General features: G+C 42.5%; 1 protein-coding gene across 2 annotated transcripts in view; it reads left to right on the forward strand.

Moving 5' to 3' along the window:
* TEC (tec protein tyrosine kinase) overlaps nt 1-24,809 on the forward strand; it is a 156,623-nt gene that overhangs the window by 25,727 nt on the left and 106,087 nt on the right. Inside the window, exon 1 of one of the 2 annotated variants that reach the window (XM_056111218.1) lies at nt 3,447-3,533. The exons of the other annotated variant lie outside the window; for it this stretch is intronic. The gene's annotated coding sequence lies outside the window, so the exon portion shown is untranslated. Of the gene's footprint in view, nt 1-3,446; nt 3,534-24,809 lie in introns of those variants that run through there. 2 annotated transcript variants of the gene reach the window in all.

The following is a 24,809-nucleotide window of genomic DNA, read 5'->3' on the forward strand; positions in this document are numbered from 1 at the left end:
ATTGAGGTTGTTGTTACCTTGTTGTTACCTTTATTGTTGAGTGTTTACACAGTCCCTATGCCACACTCAATACTTTATATACATCATATTTAATTTTTATGGCAAGTCTGTGAAGTATAAATTACTACTCCATTTTATAGATGAGGAATGAGGGGACAAGTTCAGAGAGACAAGTAGCTTGTTCACGATTATGCAACTAGAAAGGAGTAAAGCCATTCTAGGCTGTCTCTGAGTCTTGGTCTGTCCTCCCTCCCTCCCTCCCTCCCTTCTCCCTCCCTGCCTTCCTGCCTCCCTCCTTCCTGCCTTCCTCCTTCCTGCCTTCCTTCTTCCTGCCTTCTTTCCTTCCTCCCTATTTCCCTCACTCCTTCCTTCCTTGCTTCCTTTCTTTCTTCCTCTACATACTCTGTGAAGGATTTTGAACCCCAGGATCCAGCTGTGAATATAAACACTAGATTGTTGCTCTATAGAGCTCATGATTAGTGGAGAGTCCACACGCATATACGTATGAACATGCACATATACAACTGGAAAAAATGAGGTGGTTGACGCTGGAATCATCTGCATCCCATCATGGATGTTAATCTCTCCCTCCCTCCCTCCCTCCCTCCCTCCCTCCCTCCCTCCCTCCCTCCCTCCCTCCCGCCTTCCTTCCTTCCTTCCTTCCTTCCTTCCTTCCTTCCTTCCTTCCTTCCTTCGTTTATTTTGGTGAATGGGGTCACACTTGTTGGTGGTCAGGAACTATTTTCAGCAGATGTTTGCTTTCCCCTGCCTGGTGCTGGGGGACAGTACATGTGGTGCAGGTGTCATTCCTTTATTTCACTCCATGTGGGTTCTCCCTCCTCTCTCTCTTCTTTCGCCTATTTCCTAAGTAACACTTATTTTCCCCCCACCCTTCCCTGCCCGTGAAGCTCATGGGTGAGGAGAAGGGTGATCCTACTGGTGGTGGCTAGAGAAATAGGTGTGGAGCAGGTTAAGGAGACTGGGTTTGGGTCTAAGCACAAGGAAGCCACTGGCAGGTTTCCGCAGGGCTGAGGATATGAACTAACTTAGACTTTTTCAAAGTTTGTATTGAGGAGCTGGAGAGATAGTTCAGCTACCTCAGGGTACTTGCTTTGCATGTGGACAACCTGGGTTCAATCCCTGGCAGCCCAAATAGGCCCCTGAGCAAGCCAAGTCCGTGTGGCCTAAAAAAAAACTTTAAGAAGAAAAAGAAAAGAGAAAGAAAAAGTTTGTGTTGAGTACAGTGGTGAAAGAGTTCTAGGAAGATAGGGAAGGAAGTAGTGCGCCTTATCAGGAGGATATTGCAGTAGCGCTGACTGGTAGGGCTGAGGGCAGTGGTTCAGTTATTGCCACATTAATGCCACAGTGCAAGTGTGCCTCCAGGAACAAGGCTTGGTGTTTGACTGGCTGGGAGTTCTCATCCAGGCCAGGCCCAGTTCACCTGAATGGGACTTGCTGATTGTGCTCACCTTTGGGTACTCTCCAGAGTCTTCTGTACATGCCAGAGTTCCCTGGTGTGTGTGTGTGTGTGTGTGTGTGTGTGTGTGTGTGTGTGTGTGTGTGTGGTCCTAGATGCCAGTTGGCTGACTAGGATGGCCTTGGTTGGCTGATAGTGTCTGCAATAGTTTTACCATAAGCACTTCACTAAAATGTTTTGTAGGGGCGCTGGAGATAGTACAGCGGGTTGGGCATTTGATAGTACAGCGATAGTACAGTGAGTGATAGTACAATGAGATGGACATTTGATAGTACAGCGATAGTATCGTGAGTGATAGTACAGCTGGTTGAGCATTTGTTATTACAGCGATAGTACAATGAGTGATAGTATAGCAGGTTGGGCTTTTGGGGGTTGGCACAGCCAACCCGGGTTTGATCCCTGGCATCCCATGTGGTCCCCCAAACACCACCAGGAGTGATTCCTGAGTGCAAGAGTCTGAAGTAACCCCCGAGCATCACTGGGTGTGCCCCCTTCAGCCCCCGCAAGAAACAAAAAAAGAGAGAAAGGTTTTTTTGGCCACACCCAGCAGTGCTCAGGGGCTTCTCCTAGCTCAGTGGTTGAGGCTGTGTCTGGTGGTTCTTGGGGGACCATGTTATGCTGGGATTGAGCCTAGGCCACTGCGTGTAAAGCACTTTCGCAGCTAGTTGAGCTATTTTTTCGCATTCCACTGCAGATATTTTTTCTACATAACTAATTTTCCATAAGGCTTTTTTTGTAAAACATAAATGATGAAATTGGGAATGACATCTTATCACAATCCATGGAAAATTAATAAAATTATGAAAAATATAAACATTTAAACACACATTAAGCAAAACTAGAAGCTGAAAAACATTTGAATATATTTATAGGTAGGTGTAGATTCATGGTGACTTGTGCCAAGAGCAGTTTTGTTTTGTTTTTCAGTCACACCTGCCTCTGCTCAGGACTCCTGGCTCTGTGCTCAAGAAATACTCTTGGCTCCATACGGGATGCTGGGGATAGAACCCGTTCAGCCACCTGCATGACAGACGCCTTCCTGCTGTAGTATTACTCAGACCAAGAGCAGGTTCTCTTTTACTGATAGTTCCTGATCACAAGACCAGAGTTTTCCAAGCCTTTTGTTTATTCATAGTGTTTTACTTAAAAAATATATTTTCTTCAGGAGCTAGAGTGATAGCGTAGCAGATAGGGCATGTGCATTGCAACCTGTGGACCCGGGTTCAATCCCCAGCATCTCATATGGATGGTTCCCTGAGCACTGCCATGTGTGCCGTCTTTTTTCCTACTGAGCAAACTTACGGAAAGTGTGAAATATGAGAGTGCAAATCCAGATCATACACGTGAGTTGAAAATGAGAACACTTTGGTGTGCAAAGAATTAGTTTCTTATTTCACCCGTGGAGAAATGAAACCAAACTAACCACTAGCATTATTTTTTGTTTCCTTATTTAGTTTTTGGTGTTTGGCTACACCCAGCGATGCTCAAGGGTTACTCCTGGATCTTCACGTAGGAATCATTCCTGGAGGGGCTCAGGGAACTATCTGGATCCCGGGGATCAAACCTGGTTGGCCACAAGCAGAGCAAGCACCCTATCTGCTGCACTATCTCTCTAGCCCCTGGATTTAGTACACTAAAAGACAATGGTTGATTGATTATTTACAGAGAAATATAACTAAACTGTAAACTAGTGTTTTTTTTTTTTTTTGCCATACCTGGAGATACTTGGAGGCTCCTCCTGGCTCTGTGCCTGAGACTTGCTCCTGCTGGTCCTCAGAGGATCATGGGGTGCTTGGAAATGAATGTGTGGGTTCTGCATGCAAAACATTCACTTAGTCTGTTGAACTGTCTCTCCAACCATTGTTAGTTTTTTTTTCCCTAAGGTCCAGTTATGTGTTGAAAATGTTAGCAACAAAACAGTGGAGAACTTGTTAAGAGAACTCTGATCTCTGTGTTTCTCTGGCAATCCTTTCTAGGCTAGCCTGGGCTTATTCTCAGGTTGTGTCATCATCTTTTCATGGTGAGTGTGAAGAAGCCAATGAAGAAGTAAAAACAAGTAAGCATGTTTTTGAACTTTAGTTTGTGTCAGGTTTGCCATCGACCCATTGGTGGATGCATGTAATATGCATCTACGAATGTTACATGGGAGACACAGTCCTGTGGCAAGGACCCAAAATCTGATGCACCAGGGGAGAGAGTGAAGAAGAGACTTGAGTTTTCAGTTTTAGAACAAGCTGGGGCTGTAGTCCCCAAAGCATGTTGGTTGATGAGTTAGAGTTGTGGTACGAGAGAGGAATGAAGCAAAGATAACTGCTAGGTGTTTGGCCAACTGAGGAGATGGAGAAGCTGATTACTTAGATGACAAAGACTGAGTAAAGGGCAAGTGTGAGGAGAATATCTAGTTTGTGTTTGACACACCAGTTAGGTATGCAGGAAACAATGCCAGGTTTGTAATTGGATATATAAATGTGAAGTTCCCAGGGAATTGAGGAATGAAGGTGGGGATTTCAAAGCGCCATGAATGTATTTCAGGGGAATAGCTTATGTTTGGGAATGCAAATGCTGTTATTTTCTCCCCCTTTTTTTCTTTTTGGCCACACTTGGTTGTGTTCTGTGGAAGGTGGGGGTTGGGATGGGTTGGGGGTGGATGAGACTTTCTCCTGGCTCTGTGCTTGGAGGATGCTCCATGTGTTGTTCTGGGAACCATGTGATGCTGGGAATCAAATCCAGGATTCACATATGGAAGGCAAGGGCTCCACCACTAAGCCACACCATGTGATGCTCTTCCGCTAAAGGGAATGCTAAAGGAGTCAGGTACTCCCGATGAGGGGGATCCTGATGGCAAAATTGAGATGGTGAGAGCGGATGATGGTGAGAGACTTTGGAATAAACTCTAGTCAAAGTGTGTGTGTGTGTGTGTGTGTGGTATATGTGTTTATTTATTTATAATGTGTTGATTTCTTTAATATATATTAAATAAATATATAATCTATTATATATATATATGTACATCACGGCAAAGCCTGGCAAGCTACCCATGATGTATTTGATATACCAAAAACAGTAACAACGAGTGTCACAATTTGTTGTGAGTCGTTACTGGCACCCACTTGAGCAGATCGATGAACAACTGGAGGACAGAACTGCAGTGCTTACAGTGCTATATATACTTACATATATATTTATATATATATGGATTGGTCCAAGCCCACCAGTGCTCAGGGCGAGTTACTCCTTGCTCTGTGCTCAGGGATCACTCCTGGCTCTGTTTTTTGCTCCCTCCCCACTCCCTCCATCTTTGAGGGACCATGTAGTGCTGGGGATTAGATCAGGGTTGGTAACATGTAAGCCAAGAGCCTTCTCCTCTGTCTGTCTCTCCAGCCCCAGTGTGTTGCTTTCTTCATGGACGTTTGCATCCTGTTTTATGTCTGACTCTGGAGTGCAAGAGTATGTCCGCTACTGGAACAAGCTGATCTGTCAGCTCCCACAGGGACGTTCACGATGGGACTGTTGTTACTCTGGGCAGAGGGAGGAGCATCACGCCTCACTCGTGGTTGAAGGGAGACATCTTTGGAATTATTCTGTGATTCGTGATGTTTGGTGAAGCTGATAAATTCTTCTACTTAGATTTTGATGTGGGTAGCAAGTTGGGCGGATACTGGGCAGAGCTAAGGATATGTGAATTAGTGGGTCACTTCCTTGTTCAAGTTCTTGTAGAAGTACGACTTGAAGCTTTGATCAAGAGAATCATTTATACCCAGCAGTGCAGATTTACCATTTATACACAGACTAGAAGATGTAGGTGATTGACTAATGTAATTCAGTAGCTCTTAGATAAGATGAACATTCTGGAATCCCAGCTAAGTCATAGTTTTCAAATTTTTTTTTTATTAAGACACCATGATTTACAGAGTTGTTCATAATAGAATTGTTTTAGGTGTATGATATTCCACCACCAATGTCCCAGTCTCTCCACCAATGTCCTCAGGTTCCCTCCCACCCCTCAACCTGCCCCCTTGGCAGGCATATAGCAAACTTATTTCATATTATCTGCTCCAGTAAAACTTAAAGGAGTGGGAAATAGAATTATCAGAAAATAAATCAATAAATGTCAATGTGTAAAAATAAATCAGTGTTTAAAACTGCTTTCTAAGCCTGTACAACTGTAATTTAAAATGTAATATAGCACAAATATATTTAATAAATAGTAACTTAGAATATAGTTAGGGTAAGTCCAAGTGATTTGCTTTCACTTCTGTGTTTACTTCCATCCCTCCCTCTGAGGTACGTTCATTGTGGGATGAGTCGGGGGGAGTGAAAAGCATTTCCCCTCTCTCCTAGAGTGTCTCCCCAGGTTTGCATGGCTTTGAATCGGCCTTGCTGTTCACTCACTCATGCAATTCCTGTTTGGAACTGAGGACCATACTGTTGCCCCTCTGCCTTTTGACTATTTTCTTACTTGAAAGAAATGCCACTGAGATGGACACCTGGGTCTTAGTATAGCACTGTAGCACTGTCCTCCCATTGCATTGATTTGCTCAAGCGGGCACCAGTAATGTCCCCATTGTAAGACTTGTTGTTACTGTTTTCGGCACATCAAATATGCCAAATATGCCATGGGGAGATTGCCAGGCGGGATACTCTCGCCAGGCTCTCCGAGAGGGATGGAGGAATCAAATCCGGGTCGGCTGCGTGCAAAGCAAACGCCCTACCTGCTGTGCTATTGCTCCAGCCCGGGTCTTAGTGAATCCTGTAAATGGTAGTGTGAGGAATATTAGCCTCTTGCTAGCAGAAATATCACAAAGTCAAGAAGCAGACCTTAAATCAGGTGAATGGAAGCTCTTCATGTAAGTGCTTCCAGTGTGAAACTGATCTTTGCGAGTGATAGAGTGATAGTGTTTTCTGTCACGCAGCGTTACCCGGAGGGTACTAAAGTACTTGGTCGGGGAAGTGCCTTTAGACTTTTTTTTTTTAAATAGTATGCTGCTTGTATTGTATTAATAGCACTGTAGCACTGTCCTCCCGTTTTTCATCGATCTGCTCGAGCGGGCACCAGTAACGTCTCTATTGTGAGACTTGTTACTGTTTTTGGCATATTGAATATGCCACGCCACAGGGAGCTTGCCAGGCTCTGCCGTGTGGGCGGGATACTCTCAGTAGCTTACCAGGCTCTCCGAGAGGGGCGGAGGAATTGAACCCAGATTGGCCACGTACAAGGCAGATGCCCTACCCACTCTGATTTTGCTCCAGCCCATATATATTATATTAATAAAGCCTTTGTATTCTATCATATAACGGAGAGTAATTACCACTTTTACTTCAAATGAGCTTAAGATAATATTTAATTGATGTAAAGCAAGAATCTGTCACTGTCACTGTTACTGTTCTCTCGTTGTTCATCGATTTGCTCAAGTGGGCCCAGTAACGTCTCCATTATGACTTGTTACTGTGTTTGGCATATCAAATACATCACGGGGAGCTTGCCAGGCTTTGCTGTGAGGGAAGATACTCTCGGTAGCTTGCTGGGCTGGTTAAGAAAGCGCTTTTGTTGATATAAGCCGGCAAAATAAACTGACAAAGTTGTTGAAACCTAAGCAAGGATCACATTACATTATTTTCCCTTTTTTGGGGGTCACACCTGGCAACACCAGGGATTCCTCCTGGCTCTTGCACTCAGGAATTACTTCTGGCGGCACTCAGGGGACCATATGCGATACTGGGAATTGAACCCAGGTCGGCTGCGTGCAAGACAAACACCCTATCCACTGTGCTATCACTCCAGTCCCTCACATTACATTTTTAACTGATTACATTTAATTGATATAAAGCAAGGATCACATTTTTTAAATTGAGGCAAATCCCAGTGGTGTTTGGGGTTGTGGGATGGGTGTCTGGGCTGTTCCCATCAATGCTTGACCTAGTGTTGTAGACCTGATAGGTTGGACTCGGCTGCCCCTGCAGTACTTGGGCCTAGTGGTGTTTGGAAACAAGAAAATTGCACCAGAGGGTTGCTGGGGGCAGGGACAGGTGGTATATGGGGCACCAGGGATGGGACACAGGCTCTCATACAGGATAGGCATGTGCACTAGGCCTCAAAATGTCTCCCCAGCTCCTCTTCTGTCTATTTATACACCTTGTTTCTATTTGTCTTTGTTTTTGTTTTTGTTTGTTTGCGGGCCACACTCAGCAGTGATTAGGGTTTACTCTTGGATCTGTACTTAAGGATCATAAGCGGTGCTGTGGATGGAGCCTAGGATGGTGGTGTGCCAAGCTAGGACTCTACTGGCTGTCCTATCTCTCCAGCTCTTACACTCTTGTTATTTGCTTAGTAATGCTTCTGTCTCAGATGCTCTGCTCTGTTCCCTGCCCAGAGCTGCTCCTGAGGGGAGTGGTTTTGATATTTGATATTGGCCCCACACCTCTATCTACACTTTTCTCACAGTGCAGCCCCCATATCTGATTGCTCTTCCTTAGTCTTATGGATGACATGCGCAGTCTTGGGGACATCTTTTGGTGTGGAATGGGGAGGTGGGGTTGGGGAGGGGTAGTGATTGGGGCTTATTTCCTTTGTGCTCAAGTATTACTCCTGATGGTGCTCAAGGAACATTTTGTGGTGCAGGGGATTAGACCAGGGGTAGTTGCATGCAAGACAAGTGCCTCACTCACTGTACTGTATCTCCTGTCCTCCTCTTGCTTTAAATTCTCATTTGTATGTTGTTCATGTGTTGTGCATATATTTTTTCCCCTTAAATTTGTCTTATTGAGAATAAGTTTGGTATGTAAGATTTATTATTTGAGCCATTTTAAGGAGTGTAAACTCGTGGGTTTTTGTTATTTACAATGTTATGCAACCATCACCACTATCTAATTCCAAAAGATTTGCATCCACACAGCAGCTCTGCATCCTAGTGCCATGCTACCATCTGCCACCCATCCAACACCCATCCAACACCCATCCAACACCCACCCAACACCCAGCCATCACCCATCCAACACTCATCCAACACCCATCCACCCATGCTACTTTCCATCTCTATGGATTTTTCCATTATGGACATTTTGTAGAAATAGAATTAATGCAACATATGATCGCTTTTGTCTGTCTTTTTCTTACTATAGTGTTTTCAGCATTTGCCCAGGTTTTACCCGCTATCAGTACTTCATTCCTTTTTAAGGTAGAATAATGTTTCATTATAATTAGGCTTACCCATTTTCAGTGGGTGGATATTTGAGCTATGTTTGATTTTTGGGGCTTTTTTGAGTGATGTTTCTACAAGTCTTTATGTAGAAGTTTTTCTATGGATATATGTTTTCAGGATTTTTTCAGTATATACTCAGAAATGGAAATGCTAGACCATATGGTCATTTTATGTTTAACTTTTGAGGAACTACCAAGTTGCTTTACACAGCAGTTGCACCATTTTACACTGCTACCATCAGTGTCTCAGGGTCCCAATTTCTCTGTGCTCTTACTAATGCCCATTATCTTATATAAAAAGTATAGCTATCTTGCTGTATATGCATTGGTATTTTATTGTGGTATCGACTATTTGCATTTTCCTAATGATATCAAATCCCTTTCTATATGTTTATTGGTCATTTGTGTATTTTCTTTATTTGGAAACTGAACTTTTAAATAAAATTCTTTATAAACTGAAAATTTAAATAATTATTCAGTTGTAAGAGTTTTTTTTCTGTGTTCTGGGCACTAGATGTGAATGCCTTGTCATTTGCAGAGTTTGCTCCCATCTCGCTGCATGTTGTCGTGTCATTTTAAAGAAACCATACCCTCATGTAAAGTCAAGAAGTTGTACAACTTGATTCTTTTCTATGAGTCTTACAGTTTTAGCTTTTACGTTGGCTTTGATCCATTTGGAGATAATTTTTGTGTCTAGTATGAAGAAGAGGTCCAAATTGATTCATAGTCACTGAAGATGTAGCTCATCTTTGGAACCTTGTATGTATGAAGGGGTGACAGGGAAGAGAGATAGAGAGCGAGAGTGAGAGAGAAAGAGAAGAGAGAGAGAGAGGGCGTCAGAGAGAATAAATACAGGAAATATAGAAAATTAATTGTTTTGGTTTTGGTTTTGGTTTCCTTTTAATAGTGGAAATAGCACTGTCTCCTTGGGGTGTGAGAGTGGGGAAGAGGAAGGATTATTAAAAAAGGCATATTTTCTTTATTTTTTGTTTTCTCCGTTTTTTTGAACCATGCCTGGTGGTGGTCAGGGACTATTTCCAGAGGAGCTCAGGGGACTCTGTGGTGCTGGGAACTGAACTGCCATTGGCTGCATTGCAAGGCAAGTGCCTTAACCCCTATGCTTTTCTCTCGAGCTCCCCAAAATGAGCTATTACAGATGCTAGGGCACTTGCCTTACACATAGGTAACTCCAGCTTTATCTTCTGCTCCGTATGGTTCCTGATCACAAAGCCCTGAGCACCATAGGATGTGTGGTCAATACTTTCCAAATCACCTGTAGACTCACCTTGCATTTTGTCCTTGGCCTGGGATATGCTCTTGTCTTACCAACTTTCACATGTGCCAGCTGTCTTTTTTGCCTAAATCAGACATGATCCCTTTCTAATCTTTCTGCTGCCTACCTGCATTCAGAGTTAGAGCTTGTATTACTATGGCTTGGCACTGGCACATAGTACTGTGATCATTGGCTTCTTTCATATCTGCTCCTTCTGGAGGCTCTGGGTACCTTAATACCATGGGTACTTAGTGTATCCATTTCTTAGGCTTTATTTTACCAGAGTCTGGTTATTTCTCTGGAATTCCCAGAAACTTAGTTAACAGTTTCTCAGTGTGTAAATATGAATCAGTAAAAAACAGTATGAATCAGGAAAGGTTTGGCAATGACCAGCTTCCCAGCTGTGTTTCTTTTTTCTTAAAAATTAAAAAAAATGATAGCCTAGGTAATGTGGTTGCATTGGTGTTTAAGTTCATACTATTTATGTACAAAGCTACTGCAACCACCACCGCAATCCAGTTGCTTTTCTGAGTGTTTCCCATGGTCTAAGAATCTTTATATGCATTTTCTGATTTTTTGGTATGCCTTGTCATACTCCTTAATGTTTCTAGAATCTTCATTTTACAGGTCAAGAAATAGTTTCCAAAATTAATTTGCTCAATTAATTAATCAACTTTGCAAAAAGTTTTACTGCCAATACATGGCAAAACTGGATGTAGAGCCAAACAGACTCAGGGGTTTAGGTTTCTGTCACTGAATTTTGCTGCTTTGTGGCAATGCCAGTGTAACATTTTGTTGAAAAAAGATCAAGGGAATGAGAGGGAAAGGCCCGCCTTTTAAGACAGTTGTTAAAAGAAACAGCCTTTTATCTTCTCCATCTCTGGCAGGAGACAAATGACAAATTCGACATTTCAGTTTTCTATGTTGAAGAGGCAAGGGGACCATGTGGGTCTCTACTGTCAAGTGACCGGACAGATATTTAGAGCTAAAAACCTTATTCGACACTGTCAGTTTCTGGGCATTCATGTTGAAGAGGGTCTTGGGAGTTCTCCCAAGTTTGAGTTTTGTATCCTCAGTAAAGAGCTGGAGCGAGAAGGGGGAGTCTCTCCACCTTCACACCTTGAATCTGTGGACATTAGTAGAGAATTCAGAGCGGGCCTGGCACGGGTCCTCCAAGGGGCTGAGAGCAAAAAGCTTAGAGACACGCTGTCATTTCTCACAACAAAGCTGTCTGGAGACTGACTAGACCTCTGGGTTGAGTTAGCTCTGGGCCACCAGCCCCTTCAGAAGAAAGACCTGCCGGAGGGGAGAAAATGGGTATGCAGGAGCATCTCGGGATAGAAGAGGCCTTGGAATTCCCCTTCAATTAGGACTCTTGGATCCTGATGGTTTCAGAAGCAGATGGATGGACCTTTCCAGATGGGGGGCTTCCTTCAAGGGTCAGGAAGAGAAACTGAAAAATGGTGAAGTGGATGCTTCGGTTTACCTTTGAGGTCTGGCTTCTGATGTCAGTGCCTTCCAGGCTGAAATAAAGTGAAGTGAGGTCATCCTCTCCTGCTGAGTGTCCTGTGTTCCACTCGGGGTGCTGCTCTCTCGTGCCCATACGCAACTTTTCTTTGTTCCATTTGCATACTACAGGGCTTGGAGGGGAAACATAAAGTCACTTAAAATATGCATTTGAGAAATTGATAAGAACAGAATGGACATTATATATTATGCATACATATCACCAAATTTATCTCAGCTATCTGAACATCAGTATCTCTTAGACAAGTTTGATTTCCAGAATTTCACACAGCACTGGGGGAAAAACAAGGCATTTATTTATTCATTTATTTACTTTTTGTTTTTGAACCATACCTGGCAGTGCCTGGGGTTTACTCCTCATTCTGTCCTTAGGGATCATTTCAGGTGGTGCTTGGTGGTGCTAGGGATCAAACACAGGCTGGCCATATATAAGGCAAGCACCTAACTGCTGTATTATCTTCCCAGCACTTATTTTCTTTTGTGGGATGTGATTTCTTAAATCATCTAAAATCAGAATTTTTGAGCTCCTGACATATGTGATCTTTGTTGGCAAAATTTGATAGTTGGAATTAATGTTTAGAGTGACTGGTGAGATGGCAGAAGCCCTTGCATTGTATGTGGCCAACCCTGGTTTGGTCCCCAGTGCTGCATATGGTCCCTTGAGCATCACGACGAGTCACTTCTGAGCACCTAGCCAGGAGTAGCCCCTGAGTATCACTGGGTATTGTCTTAACCCCGTGATCCCTCAAAGAAATATTGACTAGATATCATTTGATTTTTGTGTGTGTTAGGACCACAATGGTGGTAGGAATTGAACCTTCCTCTTTTTGTTTTGCTTTGTTTGTTGTTTGTAGGTCACACTGAGTGGTGCTCAGGAGTTACTCCTGGCTTTGCACTGAGGAATCACCGATGCTGGGAACCGAACCTGGGTTGGCCATGTGCAAGGCAAATGCCCTATCCATTGTACTGTCACTCTGGCCTCAACCTCCTTTATGTAAAATATGTGCCCAGTCTTTGAGCTCTCTGGCCCTAGATAGCATTAGAAAAATTATCTAGTTGAAAAATTATTGGTCAGCTGATGGAGAAGGTAGTAAATGTATTAATATGATGATAAAGTGAAACTTCTGTGAAATCTAGATTATAGCTGAAATTTTGGACAAAGTTTAAAGTTCTGACACTATTCCTTAAAATTTTTGTTTGTTTCTGTTCTTTCTACACCTAGTGGTTCTTGGAGACTACTTCTGGTAATGTTTTTTGGGGATGCTCTCGGCATTGCTTGAGAGCACAATGTGGTATTGGAGCTTGATCCTGGGTGACTTATGTAAAACATAAGTCTTCTGTTCCTCAATTTTTTTAATACCTGGAAAGGTCTAAATCCTAGCTTGCTCCCTCCCTCCCTCCCTCCTTCCCTCCCTCCCTCCCTCCCTCCCTCCCTCCTTCTGTCTCTCCCTCCCTCCTTTCCTTCTCACCCTCCCTCCCTTCCTTCCTTCCTTCCTTCCTTCCTTCCTTCCTTCCTTCCTTCCTTCCTTCCTTCCTTCTTCTTTCCTCCCTCTCTTTGGGTTATTGGGCCATACCCTGAACTGGGCAGAGACGAATCCCAGACTGGTGCTGAGGGGAATTGTAATGCTGGGAACTGAACCCAGACCTCCTGTGTGCAGAGCGTGCACTTCAGCTTGTTGAATCATCTCTCCAGTCCATCGAATAACTTTTAAGAATGATTTTTTGACATGCATCATGTAAGGAAGTTATGACAAAGGCTAGAGCCTTAACATCTAAGGTTGCTGCAAGATTTCTGTCAAAATTTTATTTATATGTCATTTTTTCTTTGAAATGGACCATGACTTGTGAAGAAGAACAATTGTTTCCTCTGTTATGATCATTATTAGTAATTTTCTAGGGGCAATTAATGATCCAGGGCACCCTTTTATATTTCTTAATTTGTTAGGTGGAACTGTGGCTCCTTGAGTTGGTGTCACTTTTCCCCATGCCTCCCAAAAACAAAGGTTGTATCTGGTTCATTTGTTGCCACTCCAGTGCCTCATACATAGTTCCTCTAGCTCCAGGGACATACAATAACTGTCATAACTGATTACAGGTATGTCTGAAACTATTCTTGTAGACAAATTGGTTAACGAACTGAAAATAGTTCATGGTAGATGATAGTTTATCATGAAGAAATGGATGAGTGAAGAAGAAATATCTGAGGGAAGGGAGAAGTTGATAGGGGTTAAGATCAATGAACTGAGATAGGATAGCCGAGAGAGAGAGAGAGAGAGAGAGAGAGAGAGAGAGAGAGAGAGAGAGGTTTATATCTAACTTATCTTAGGCTGTACGTTAAGAATTGGACCCAATATGGGGTGTTATGTTTATTCCAAATATTTGTGTTCTTTTGTTGATTAATCGTAGAATTTTGGTGAAGCACCCCTGTGGCAGCTTAGGGCCTTCCTCCAGCAATATGCTTGTGGGTTGTTCCCAGCAGTGCTTGGGGGGCCATATGATGCTGGAGATCAAACTCAGGCCTCCTGCATGTAAAGCATGTGCTCTAGCCCTTTGAGATCACTTCCCCTGAGTGTGTACTTGGAAAAGTTGATAGCTGGGATCACCTCAGAGAACCTAGAGCTGGAATCATCTGAACTCCTCTCTCTGGCTGGGCTGCCTAGAAGGCTGGACTCAGCTCTAATCTGTCCCCTGAACTTCTGTGTGGCTTCTCCATTTCACTAGGTCTTTTTAAAAATTTTTTTATTAGTGAAACACCATGAGGTACAGTTGTAGACTTACAAATTTTTTAAAAATTTTTATTAGTGAGACACCATGAGGACTTGGAAATTTTTGTGCTTGGGTTTCAGTTATACAATGATCAAATACCCATCCCTCCACCAGTGCCCATTCTCCACCACAACTGATTCCAGTATCCCACCCTGCCTCTGTGGCAGGGCATTTCCTTTTGTTCTCTCTCTCTCCTTTTGGATGCTGTGGTTTGCAAAAAAGGCATTGAGTGGCAATCATGTTCGGTCTATAGTCTACTCTCAGCATGCATCTCCTATCCTGGGAGGATCCTCCCAACACCCTTTATTTGGTGCTCCCTTCTCTATCTGAGCTGCCTTTTCCCCTAGCCTGTGCGGCTGGCCTCCAAGCCATGTAATAAACCTCCTGGTACTTATCTTGGCTATTCTTGGGTGTTAGTCTCCTGTTTTGTTTCTTTATGTTCTCCAGATGAATGTAATCTTTCTATGTCTGTCCCTCTCTTTCTGACTCATTTCGCTTAGCATGATACTTTCCATGTAGTACCACTTGAATATAAATTTCATGACTTCATCTTTTCTAACAGCTACATAGTACTCCATGGTGTAGATGTACTAAAGTTTCTTTAACCAGTCATCTGTTCTCGGGCACTCAGGTTTTTTCCAGATTCTAGCTATTGTAAACAGTTCTGTAATGAACACACAAGTGCAGACGTCACTTCGTCTATACTTTTTTGCCTCTCCGGGGTATATTCCCAGGAGTGGTATTGCTGGGTCAAATGGGAGCTCAATTTCTAATTTTTTGAGAATCGTCCATACTGTTTTCCAAAAGGGCTGAACCAGTTGGCATTCCCACCAGCAATGAAAGAGGGTCCCTTTCTTGCCACATCTGCACCAACAACCGGTTCCTTTTGTTCTTTTAGATGTGGGCCAGTCTCTGTGGTCATTTCACTAGGTCTTCTGGTGACTGGGCACCAAGACTGACTGTCGAAAGAGTGAGAAATCTGAAAGGAGTTACCTGGCCTGTTTTATTTTATTTTATTCTTGTTGTTGTTTGGGGGCCACACCTGTGGTGCTTCTGGCTTACTCTTGGCTCTGTGCTCCAGACTTACTCCTGACTCTGTGCTAGGGCTCATTTCTGGTTGTGCTCCTGGGACCGTATGTGGTGTCAGGGGTTGTTGGGGTTGTGTGTATGAGGGCCAGCTTTACATCCCATGCTATCACTCCTTGGCTTTCTAAATCTAGACCTAGTGGTTGTGTGGTATCACTTCTGCTCCACTGTATTAATCAAATGAGCCGCACCCAAAGTGAAGAGACGCGTACTGACTCTTACTGGAAGGGGTGGCATTGGAACTTGCATCTATTTCTGAAAACAACAGCATTGTATATGACAGTCAGATAACAGTGATGCATAGAGCAAAGAACAGGATATTACGTGATCACTTTACCTCTTCAGATGCAGGACATGTGAAAAGGTCATTAATACTTTCCAAACAGTACTTCAATCTGGCTTTTATATTCACGGTACTTTCTGAATGTAAGTTAAGCACTTTCTTTTGTCTTTGTATTTTGGGCACATCTGTCAGTGCTCAGGGTGTACTGCTGGTTTTGTGCTCAGGGATCACTCCTGGAGGGGTTGGGGGACTATGGGGTGCTGGGGGTAGAACCCAGGTGGTCCAGATGCAAAGCAGATGCCCTGCCTGCTGTAGTATCTATCCAGCCCAAACTTTAACTTTTCTGTGAGTGACATATGACAGTGTTTTCTCTAGACGTAGTATTTTGATCAATTTATTTTTTTCCCATTTGTATTATATACAAGTAGCATTATATACAAGTAGCATTTTATTTTAAGAAACTCTTCATTGTGAACTCTAAAAGTGTTAAAATACGGGCAGAAAATTCTCGGGTCAAATTTGCTCTCATGTTTTAGTATGTGTTAGATTAAATTAGTAGTAGTAATGTCTTAAATTTGTTTTGGTGGGGGCATATCTATTAATGCTTAGGGGTTACTCTGGCAGGATGTGGGGAGCAATGTGAGTTGCTGGGGGTCCAATGGGGGTCTGTTGCGTATAAAGCATGTGCCTTAACCCCGCTACTATCTCTCTGGCCCTTAATGCTGCTCCCCTAAGAAGATTCCATCTGCATATTTCCATTTGCCTGCTTACCACAGTGCTTTGGTATTGTTAAGTTAGGCACAGAATTTTCCTTTTGTCAGTCTATTGACTTGAAGAGTCAGCATAAGTTTTGCCTCCATAAGGAAATGAAATAGAAGAACAAAAATATAAAGAGGACAAATGTTGCAATCGACTGTTTATATATTTGACTGCTAGAGGCTACACATTCCTGTTTGAGAAGAGATAGTGTCAGATTACAGGATCATGAAGCTCAACTGACCCAAGGGTGCACTGAAAGCTTTCAGAATGAGCAAGGTGTGGTGGGAATGAAATCGTTTGGAAAAGAAGAATCTGCATCTTAGAAAATTTGGGGGAAGGGGATTAGGGTCACACCTGGCGGTACTTGGTGGCTCTGTACTCAGGGAACCATATGTGATGCTGGGGATTGAACCAGGCTCAGCCGAATGTAAGGCAAGTGCTTTACTGCTTATACTCTCTTCAGTCTTCCACCCATTGCTGTTTTATTTCTCCCTACCACACTTCCTGTTTGCCAGTGGGCAGACTCTCCTCCCCCATCACCAGTTTCAGCCAGTGACCCCTGGGACACACCTGCACTTGTGTCAGACACCATCTTGCCTCTCACCGCTATGGTGAAGCTTGTAGGTGGACATTAAACAGTTTGAATCAGCAAACATAGGAGATTATTTGCGGAGCCTTCGGCAAGCCCCCAGATGGCAGGCTTCTCTCTCTGGCAACTGTTGTTCACCAATCACAGACTGAGTGACAGAAGGACCAAGAACCTGTTCCAGGCACTCAGGATTTAAGACTTGAACCGCTTCTCTGAACCCTGTCAAGGTCCTCGCTGATGGAGTAGAAAGGCATGTCTTGCTCCTAGACCTGTATCGTCTGATTCCATTTCAGCTGGATTATTTGGACGCCTGGATTATATGAAAACCGAGAAACAGAAATGCATAGTGCATGCAGCATGGCTTGTCTGTTTGCAAGTTCACTTGTTCTCACCGCTATGTCCAGTTCAACCCTGTAATTCCTCCCCTCCGTGCTGCAGTGGACTGGGTTGGTGGGGAATGACCAGAAGAGAGTAGGGAGCTGGCTTTAGTGACTTTGCCCTTCGCGCCCAGAAGTCTTATCTTCTCTTTATATGTTGTTGGTATTAAATGCTAAAATTTTACCAGATATCTTGATAATTGAATTCTACGTCTGTCCAGCTTCAATAGGTCAGATGATGGGTATTCAAACTTTATAGTTGATCTCTCTCTATATAGTTGTATCTAATATAGCTATATCTAGATGTAAGCTCTCTGATTGTTGAGACTTTTAAGAGGAGTGCAGGTTATTATCTCTGACTGAAGGAAGAAAGAGGGTGAAATGTCACTTTCTTCTAAGACCTTAAATGTTGCCTGATCCTGGAGTAGCTCCAATACATGTTAAATGGGGAGCCTAGAATGTTCTCTATATTTTGAATGAAGACACCATAGCATTTCTTTTTTTTTTCCCTTTTGATTGTATTTCCGCTACTTAATTCTTCCTTCACGGATGGAAATTAGGGCTTGAACTGTGAAAACACATTGTGGTAAGATCTATTCTTATACAATAGCTACCTGTTTTAGGTACCTATCAACTTAATTAAAAACTGCAGATATTTTTGGTAGCCATGTAGCACTTGATTTTCAGATAAATATTTGCCTGATGTATATTCATTTTCTGAATCTTAAAATTGTAGGCAGATACCTTATCCTGCACCTATGCTGAGTGTGTACTAATAGGAGGTGAGTTTTACAGACACGCTGAAACTGAGGTCTGTAACTAAATGCTACTATTAATCTTCGGGCTTTACCAAATATCAGATTGAATTATGCAATATTGCCTAATCTGCTATAAACTTTAGTAGTTATTTACAGTTTTACATGCATTAACAAGATAAGAATTTTGGTAAGGATAACTCCTTGTTCATTTCCCTCTTCTCTCCTCTCCTCTTCTCCCCGGTCCTCCCTTATTCCCCTTCACCTCCCCTCCCCTGCTTCCATTCTGTTCTTTTTTTTTTTTTTCTGGAGTTGGGCAAGGGCCCAAACTGGACTCAAAAGGCCTGGAGCCCCTCTCTGGCCACCAGACCAGCAATTTAATATAAGGGGCAGAGGATGTGTTGCTGGGAGGGACCCTTGCATTGTTGTGGATTTCCTGGACCACCCAGCGGTGCCTGGATCCCCCAGGCCTGCTCCTAACAATGCTGGGGGATTGCATCTAGGTTGGTCATGTTCAAGGCAAGAACTTTAACCCTGTAGCCCCTCCTTGCTTATTCTAATAAGGTATTCTTCCTTGCTCTACCCCATAAGTAAGACACTTGTTTATTTACTATAATACTATTTACTCTTTGTTATTGAATGTAATAATTATTATTTACTGCACCTCTTACCTTTGCGTCGTTTGGTAACTCACTTCCATCCTTGTTCATTTCTCTGACTTTTTATTTTGAGGGGGTGATGGGGAGGCTCCAATCTGTGAGGTTGCTTCCAGTGGTGCTCAGGGGATGACAACATCCCTGGGATCATTTCCTTGAGTCCTGTCTCTATTACTCTTCCTGGATAACGCCTCTGTCTTTTGATCAACAATATGACGTTTAGAATAGAATTGAATGAACAGCTCTCAGAGTCACTTTTATTTAAGAATTAAGTCACAATTATTTAAAATTTTTTTTTCTTTTCCCTGAGACTTTTATGATGAAAAGCTTTTGAACTCTTAGGCTAAAATTCACCAGACCATGAAGCGGAACTGTTAGTCTGGTACTCAGATTTGTAACACAGGAGAGAGAATGTCTCTTTGGTGGTTTGGGTTTCTCACTGGTGAAACTGACAGTTTCCATGATGCACTTCAGAGTACTAATATTCAAAGGTGAACTTGTTTAGTTCCAAACTTAAGTGTAAGGTAAGGCCAGTTCCTTTGTGATTCTTATTTCTGAAGGTGAGTGGCTGTGGTGTGGAGGATGGATTGGGAGAGGAAATTGGAACCCTCTAAAAGCTGATTTCATCTTTGTTTTCTTTTCTTTTTTGTGTTTTGGGCCACACCTGGCTGTGCTCAGTACTTGCTCTTGTTTTTCCGCTCAGGGATTGCTCCTGATGAAGCTGGATACCATATGGGGTGCTGGCACTGTGTCTTGATTGACTGCATACAAGGCAGATGCTTTATCCTATTGTACTCTCCAGCCCTCTTCATCTTTGTTTAGAACATCAGATTATTTATTTCATCAGAAACATCTACATCAGAACATCTAGGTTAGAACATCAGATTGTTTTCTTCATTCAGAGAGAGAGCATTACCTCTGAGTTTGGGTATTGGTAGGTTAGTAGGGTTCATGGTGAAGTCTTGGAAGTTGTAGGTTGTCTTTCATGGAAATGTGGCAGTTACATACAATGACGTTTAGTCATTCCTTGAAATTAGTAGCATGGATATGGCATGTTCCTTTTTTTTTCTTTTTGGGTCACATCCGCTTATGCTCAGAGATTACTCCTTACTCCGTACTCAGGAATCACTTCTGGCAGTGCTCGGGGGACCATATGGTATGCCGGGAATCGAACTCAGGTTGGCCGTGTGCAAGGCAAACACCCTCCCTGCTGTCCTATCACTCCAGCGTGAATATGGCATGTTCTTATGCTTTAAAAATTCTTTTTTTTCTTTCTTTGGGGGTTCACCTGGCAATGCTCTGGGGCTACTCTTAACTCTGAGCTTGGAGGTTCACTCCTGGCAGAGATCAACAGACTGTGGTGCTAAGAATGGAACCTGTGCCTTCTGTGTGCTAATCTTGTCCACTAGCCCATTTGGCCTTACATCTCTCTGGCACATCTTTCTGTATTTTTCTTCAGGTTTCTTTTTGGAGCGATATTCTGTATAGTGGTTAATAGTTCAGGTTCTGTGATTAGACTGTATTGAAACATGCCTCTTATTCTTACTATGTGATTTGTAAAATGCACATGCTACGGCTTCAGAAGGTTTGTTGATAGAATGAAATGATATGGTACATCTAAAGTGTTTAAGAACAGCGCCAAAAGAGTAAAAGAGTAAAAGCTTGATCACATGGTTTACAGTTTTTATTTATTATTTATTTATTTGTTTGTTTATTTATTTTTGCTTTTTGGGTCACACCTGGCAATGCTCAGGGGTTACTCCTGGCTCTGCACTCAGGAATTACTCCTGGTGGTGCTTGGGGGACCTTATGGGATGCTAGGAATAGAATCCAGGTTGGCTGTGCACAAGGCAAACGCCCTACCCGCTGTGCTATTACTCCAGCCACATAGTTTTTATTGTTATTCTGCATCAATCATAATTCTGTACGAGTCTTCTTGATTCTCCCAAGGTTGATTTACTACTTTGAATTTTATTTTTTGTTTTTATTTCTTGGGTTTTGAGGGCAACTTCTATTGATGTTCAGAGACCAGGCCTGGCTCTGTGTTCAGGAGGACTTGGTGTTGCTTGGGGGACCATGTGTGGTGCTGGAGACCAACTGGGGTTACTTTCATGGAGAGCAGGTGTCTTCACCCCTGTACTATCTCTTCAGTGCTCCTCTACATTTTAAATTTTGCCCAGTGATCACTGGAACGATCTTTTAGGATTTGCGTGTTGACTTTTAGGGAAAAGACATTCAGCCTTGTCTAGCTTGGTTCTGTTTTCCCAGCTATTGGCAAATTTGTGCTTCATTTCAGTCTGTAGTTTGGGGCTGAAGGCCATCTTTTTGTTTCATTAATGATGAATTATTCTCCCATCTTCATATGTGTTATCAATTTCATAGAGTTCCAAGGCAAGAGAGAGAGCAGAAAACATAATGTGTCTATGCTGCCATCTTCCCATACTATTGGTTTTCAGAGACAGCTTGTACTTATTTATTTATTTATTTATTTATTTTTGCTTTTTTTTTTTGCGGGGGCGGGGTCACACCCAGTGATGCTCAGAGGTAACTCCTGGCTCATGCACTCAGGAATTACTCCTGGCGGTGCTTGGGGGATCATATGGGATGCTGGGGATTGAACCCAGGTCAGCGGCCTGCAAGGCAAATGCCTTACCCGCTGTACTATTTCTCTAGCCCCTAACTTTAATTTTTTTTTTCTTTTTTTTTTTCCCCTTTATTTTATTTTATTTTTTTTAAAGTTGTAGATTTACAATTTTTTGTGCTTTGGTTTCAATTATACAATGATCAGATACCCATCCCTCCACCAGTGCCCATTTTCCACCACCATGGATAATATCCCTCCCACCCCCATCCCCCCATCCCCCCGTCTCTGTGGCAGGGCAATCCCCTGTGTTCTCTCTCTCCTTTTGGGTGTTGTGGTCTGCAAAAGAGGCATTGAGTGGCAAACAATTTTTTAAAGAATGCATCAGTCCCCTCAATCTCTGCATCATCCGCTTATGTTGCCTCTTGCGGTTTCAACTTTTCAGTGTGATCTGTTGCCTGCCTGCTACTGTGATGGAGGTCGTAGCTCTCCGCAGATCTCCCCACCCGCACACAAGTGCATCTCCTGATATATTTGCATGGTCAGCAGATTATTATTCATGGTTTATTAAGATACCCTTGATGTTAATTTATAACCGTAGGCTGTAGCAAATTATTTTTTAAATTTTCTGCCTATCTTTTGCCTTCCCTAGAATCAATGAGTTGATTTTCCCTGATTTTTAAGTTTATAAAGCTTTACTAATTTATTTTGTCTTTTCCCACTACCTTCAGTTTCTTCTCTTGGAATAATTCTATCCAATAATTCTTGGATTTGATCTAATATGACCCTATTTACTAGATTAGCATGCTTCATGCCATTCTAAAAATTTCTTGGGCTTTCCTGAACTGACAGAGCCATTTCTTTTTTTCCTTTTTTTGCTTTTTGGGTCATACCCAGGATGTTCAGGGGTTATTCCTGGCTCTGCACTCAGGAATTACTCCTGGTGGTACTGGGGGGAACCATATGGGATGCTGGGGATCGAACTGAGATCTGCTGCCTGAAGGCAAACACGCTACCTGCTGCACTGTCATTCCGGCCCCTGATGGGGCTATTTCTATTGGACAGTGGCCCAACTCTGCAATGTCTGCATGTTGAATCTTTTAGCATAGAAAAGACTATGTTTATATTTTTCTAGTAATCTGAGCCCAGAGGTAGAGCTGAAAGATCTCAGTATGGTGAATGGATACTCAGAGAGTTTCACCTTAGCCCCCAGATGTCGTAGTACTAACCTCAGCATCCTTCATCCTGCCTGGCATAGCCATGGCATTGCCACCCTCTGTTTGTGTAATCTTCCAATTCAACCTCGAGTTTCACTCTTCTAGGTTGAAGGAGAGTTTAGTCACTCTATGAGGTTAGTGAGGAGTTTTGGAGAATCTATTTCTTTTTTTCTTCTTCTATAATTTTTGAGACCTCCCAAGAGGTGCTCAGGGTCCATTCCTCTGCCACACCTGACAGGGTTTGGGGAACCATGTGGTGCCAGAAATCAAAGTCACTTCTATCACTGAGCTATTTCCTTGAGCCCAGGAGTCTGTTTTTGAAATGTATCTGAAAACAGTTTATTTGCTGTAAATCTTTCTGAGCCTCCACTTTTAGAGATACCAGGTTTTCCTGATTCCTAAGTTATTTGAAAAATTGACAGCAAAATAAATATTTTGAAAAGACCTAGAAAGTCCTTAACCTGAAAAGGCTTCCCCTAAGCTGAAGCTTTCATGTTTATTTTTTAGTTTCCAGGTTTTTTTTTCTTTATCTCTTCTCATTTTCTGTTTCTTTGAGAATTAATCCCTCTAGAAAATAATAGCAACAATAACCATAACAAAGAAGTTATTTAACAGGATGGAGAAGGGAGTCAGTGCTAATGTGAACTATCATCCCACTTTCTGTAGTTGGAAGTCTCCACGGAGAGAATTGCCTTCTCTGTACCTTTGTGAACTTTATTTTCCTTGGCCAGGAGTTTCCATGGCTCACTCACTGTTAAAACAACAGTGGATGTTTATTATATTATAGGAGATGGTGGAGAGAGCCCTTTACTTTGGAATCAGGAGACTGTTGTTCTAATCTTGGCTTAATGTGACAAAGTTACTGAAGTTTCTAGACCTTCACTTCATTAAAATTTTTTTTATTATTTACTAATTATCGAATCACTGTAAGACAGACCCTTACAAAGCTATTCATGATGAGGTTTCAGTCATACAGTGTTTCAACTGTACATTTCCCCGACCAGTGTCCCCAGTTTCTCTTCCATCATCTCCCAGCCCTGCCCCCCACCCCAGCCTGTCTTTATGGCAGGCACTTTTCTTCTCTCTCTCTCTCTGTCTGCAATACTGCAGATACTGAAAACTAAACCTTCATTTCTTAATTTGTAAAATAGATACTTTCGGTGATGACTCACTATCTCTCATCTCAAGTGATATGATTTCATACTGTAGCACTGTAGCACTGTCCTCCTGTTGTTCATCAGTTTGCTTGAGTGGGCACCAGTAACATCTCCATTGTGTGACTTGTTACTGTTTTTGGGCATATCGAATATGTCACAGATAGCTTGCCAGGCATTGCTGTGTGGGTGAGATACTCTTGGTAGCTTGCTGGGCTCTCTGAGAGGGACAGAGGAATTGAACCAAGGTTGGCCATGTGCAAGGCAAAGACCCTACCCACTGTGCTATGGATTTCATACTAGATTATTTATTTCTCATGTAAATCTGGCAAGGTTGTTCCCCCCAATACATTTACCATGGAACATTTCCCCCTGAGTTTACTGTTGAGACCTGTTGTTTCCTTCAAGGCAAATAAGCCACACCTCATGTTTCTCTGAGCCTTCCCAAAAACCTACATTTCATTTGGCAATGGATGTTACTCACTGGGTTGGGAGCTCCTTTTTTGCATATGGCTTATTTTTTCAGGGCACAAACTCATCTTGTAAGTGATCATTTCACACTGATAGTATAGTAAAATAGACTACACAAAGATGCAATGATCATTTCTGAAGAAGAGGTATTTATATACTGTCAGCTTCTGTGGGACAAGAAGGGTATCAAAATCTTAAATTAGAATAAGGAGACTAATTTAATTTAGAATAATTTCAAATATTAAGTGAGAAAGGAACTTTCTCTGACTTCTCAGCTTAGGATGTTATAATAGATTATTTAGGTGCAATACCCACCTGCTTATAGACAGGTGACCCTGAATACCCAGGAGTTGTTAAGAGGATGGGATCCCAACTCTTCCTTTGTTATAGTGACTCTCAATTCTTTGTGCACATTCATGACTGATGATGCCCTGAGCCTCATCCACTGCAACTGAATCAGATGTCTTGACATGGGTCTTCGTCATATGCAATTGAAAGCGAAAGCTTCCTAGGGGATTCTAACATATACTTAAAGGCGGAGAACTATTCTTTTCGGAGCTTGAAGCCCAGGTAAGAATTTGAATATATCTATGTTAACAGCTAAGGAACATAGATGATTCTGATGACTTCTGATGGGTCA

The sequence above is a fragment of the Sorex fumeus genome, unplaced genomic scaffold (assembly GCF_029834395.1).
Source record: "Sorex fumeus unplaced genomic scaffold, SorFum_2.1 ptg000013l, whole genome shotgun sequence".
NCBI classification, from domain to species: domain Eukaryota; kingdom Metazoa; phylum Chordata; class Mammalia; order Eulipotyphla; family Soricidae; genus Sorex; species Sorex fumeus.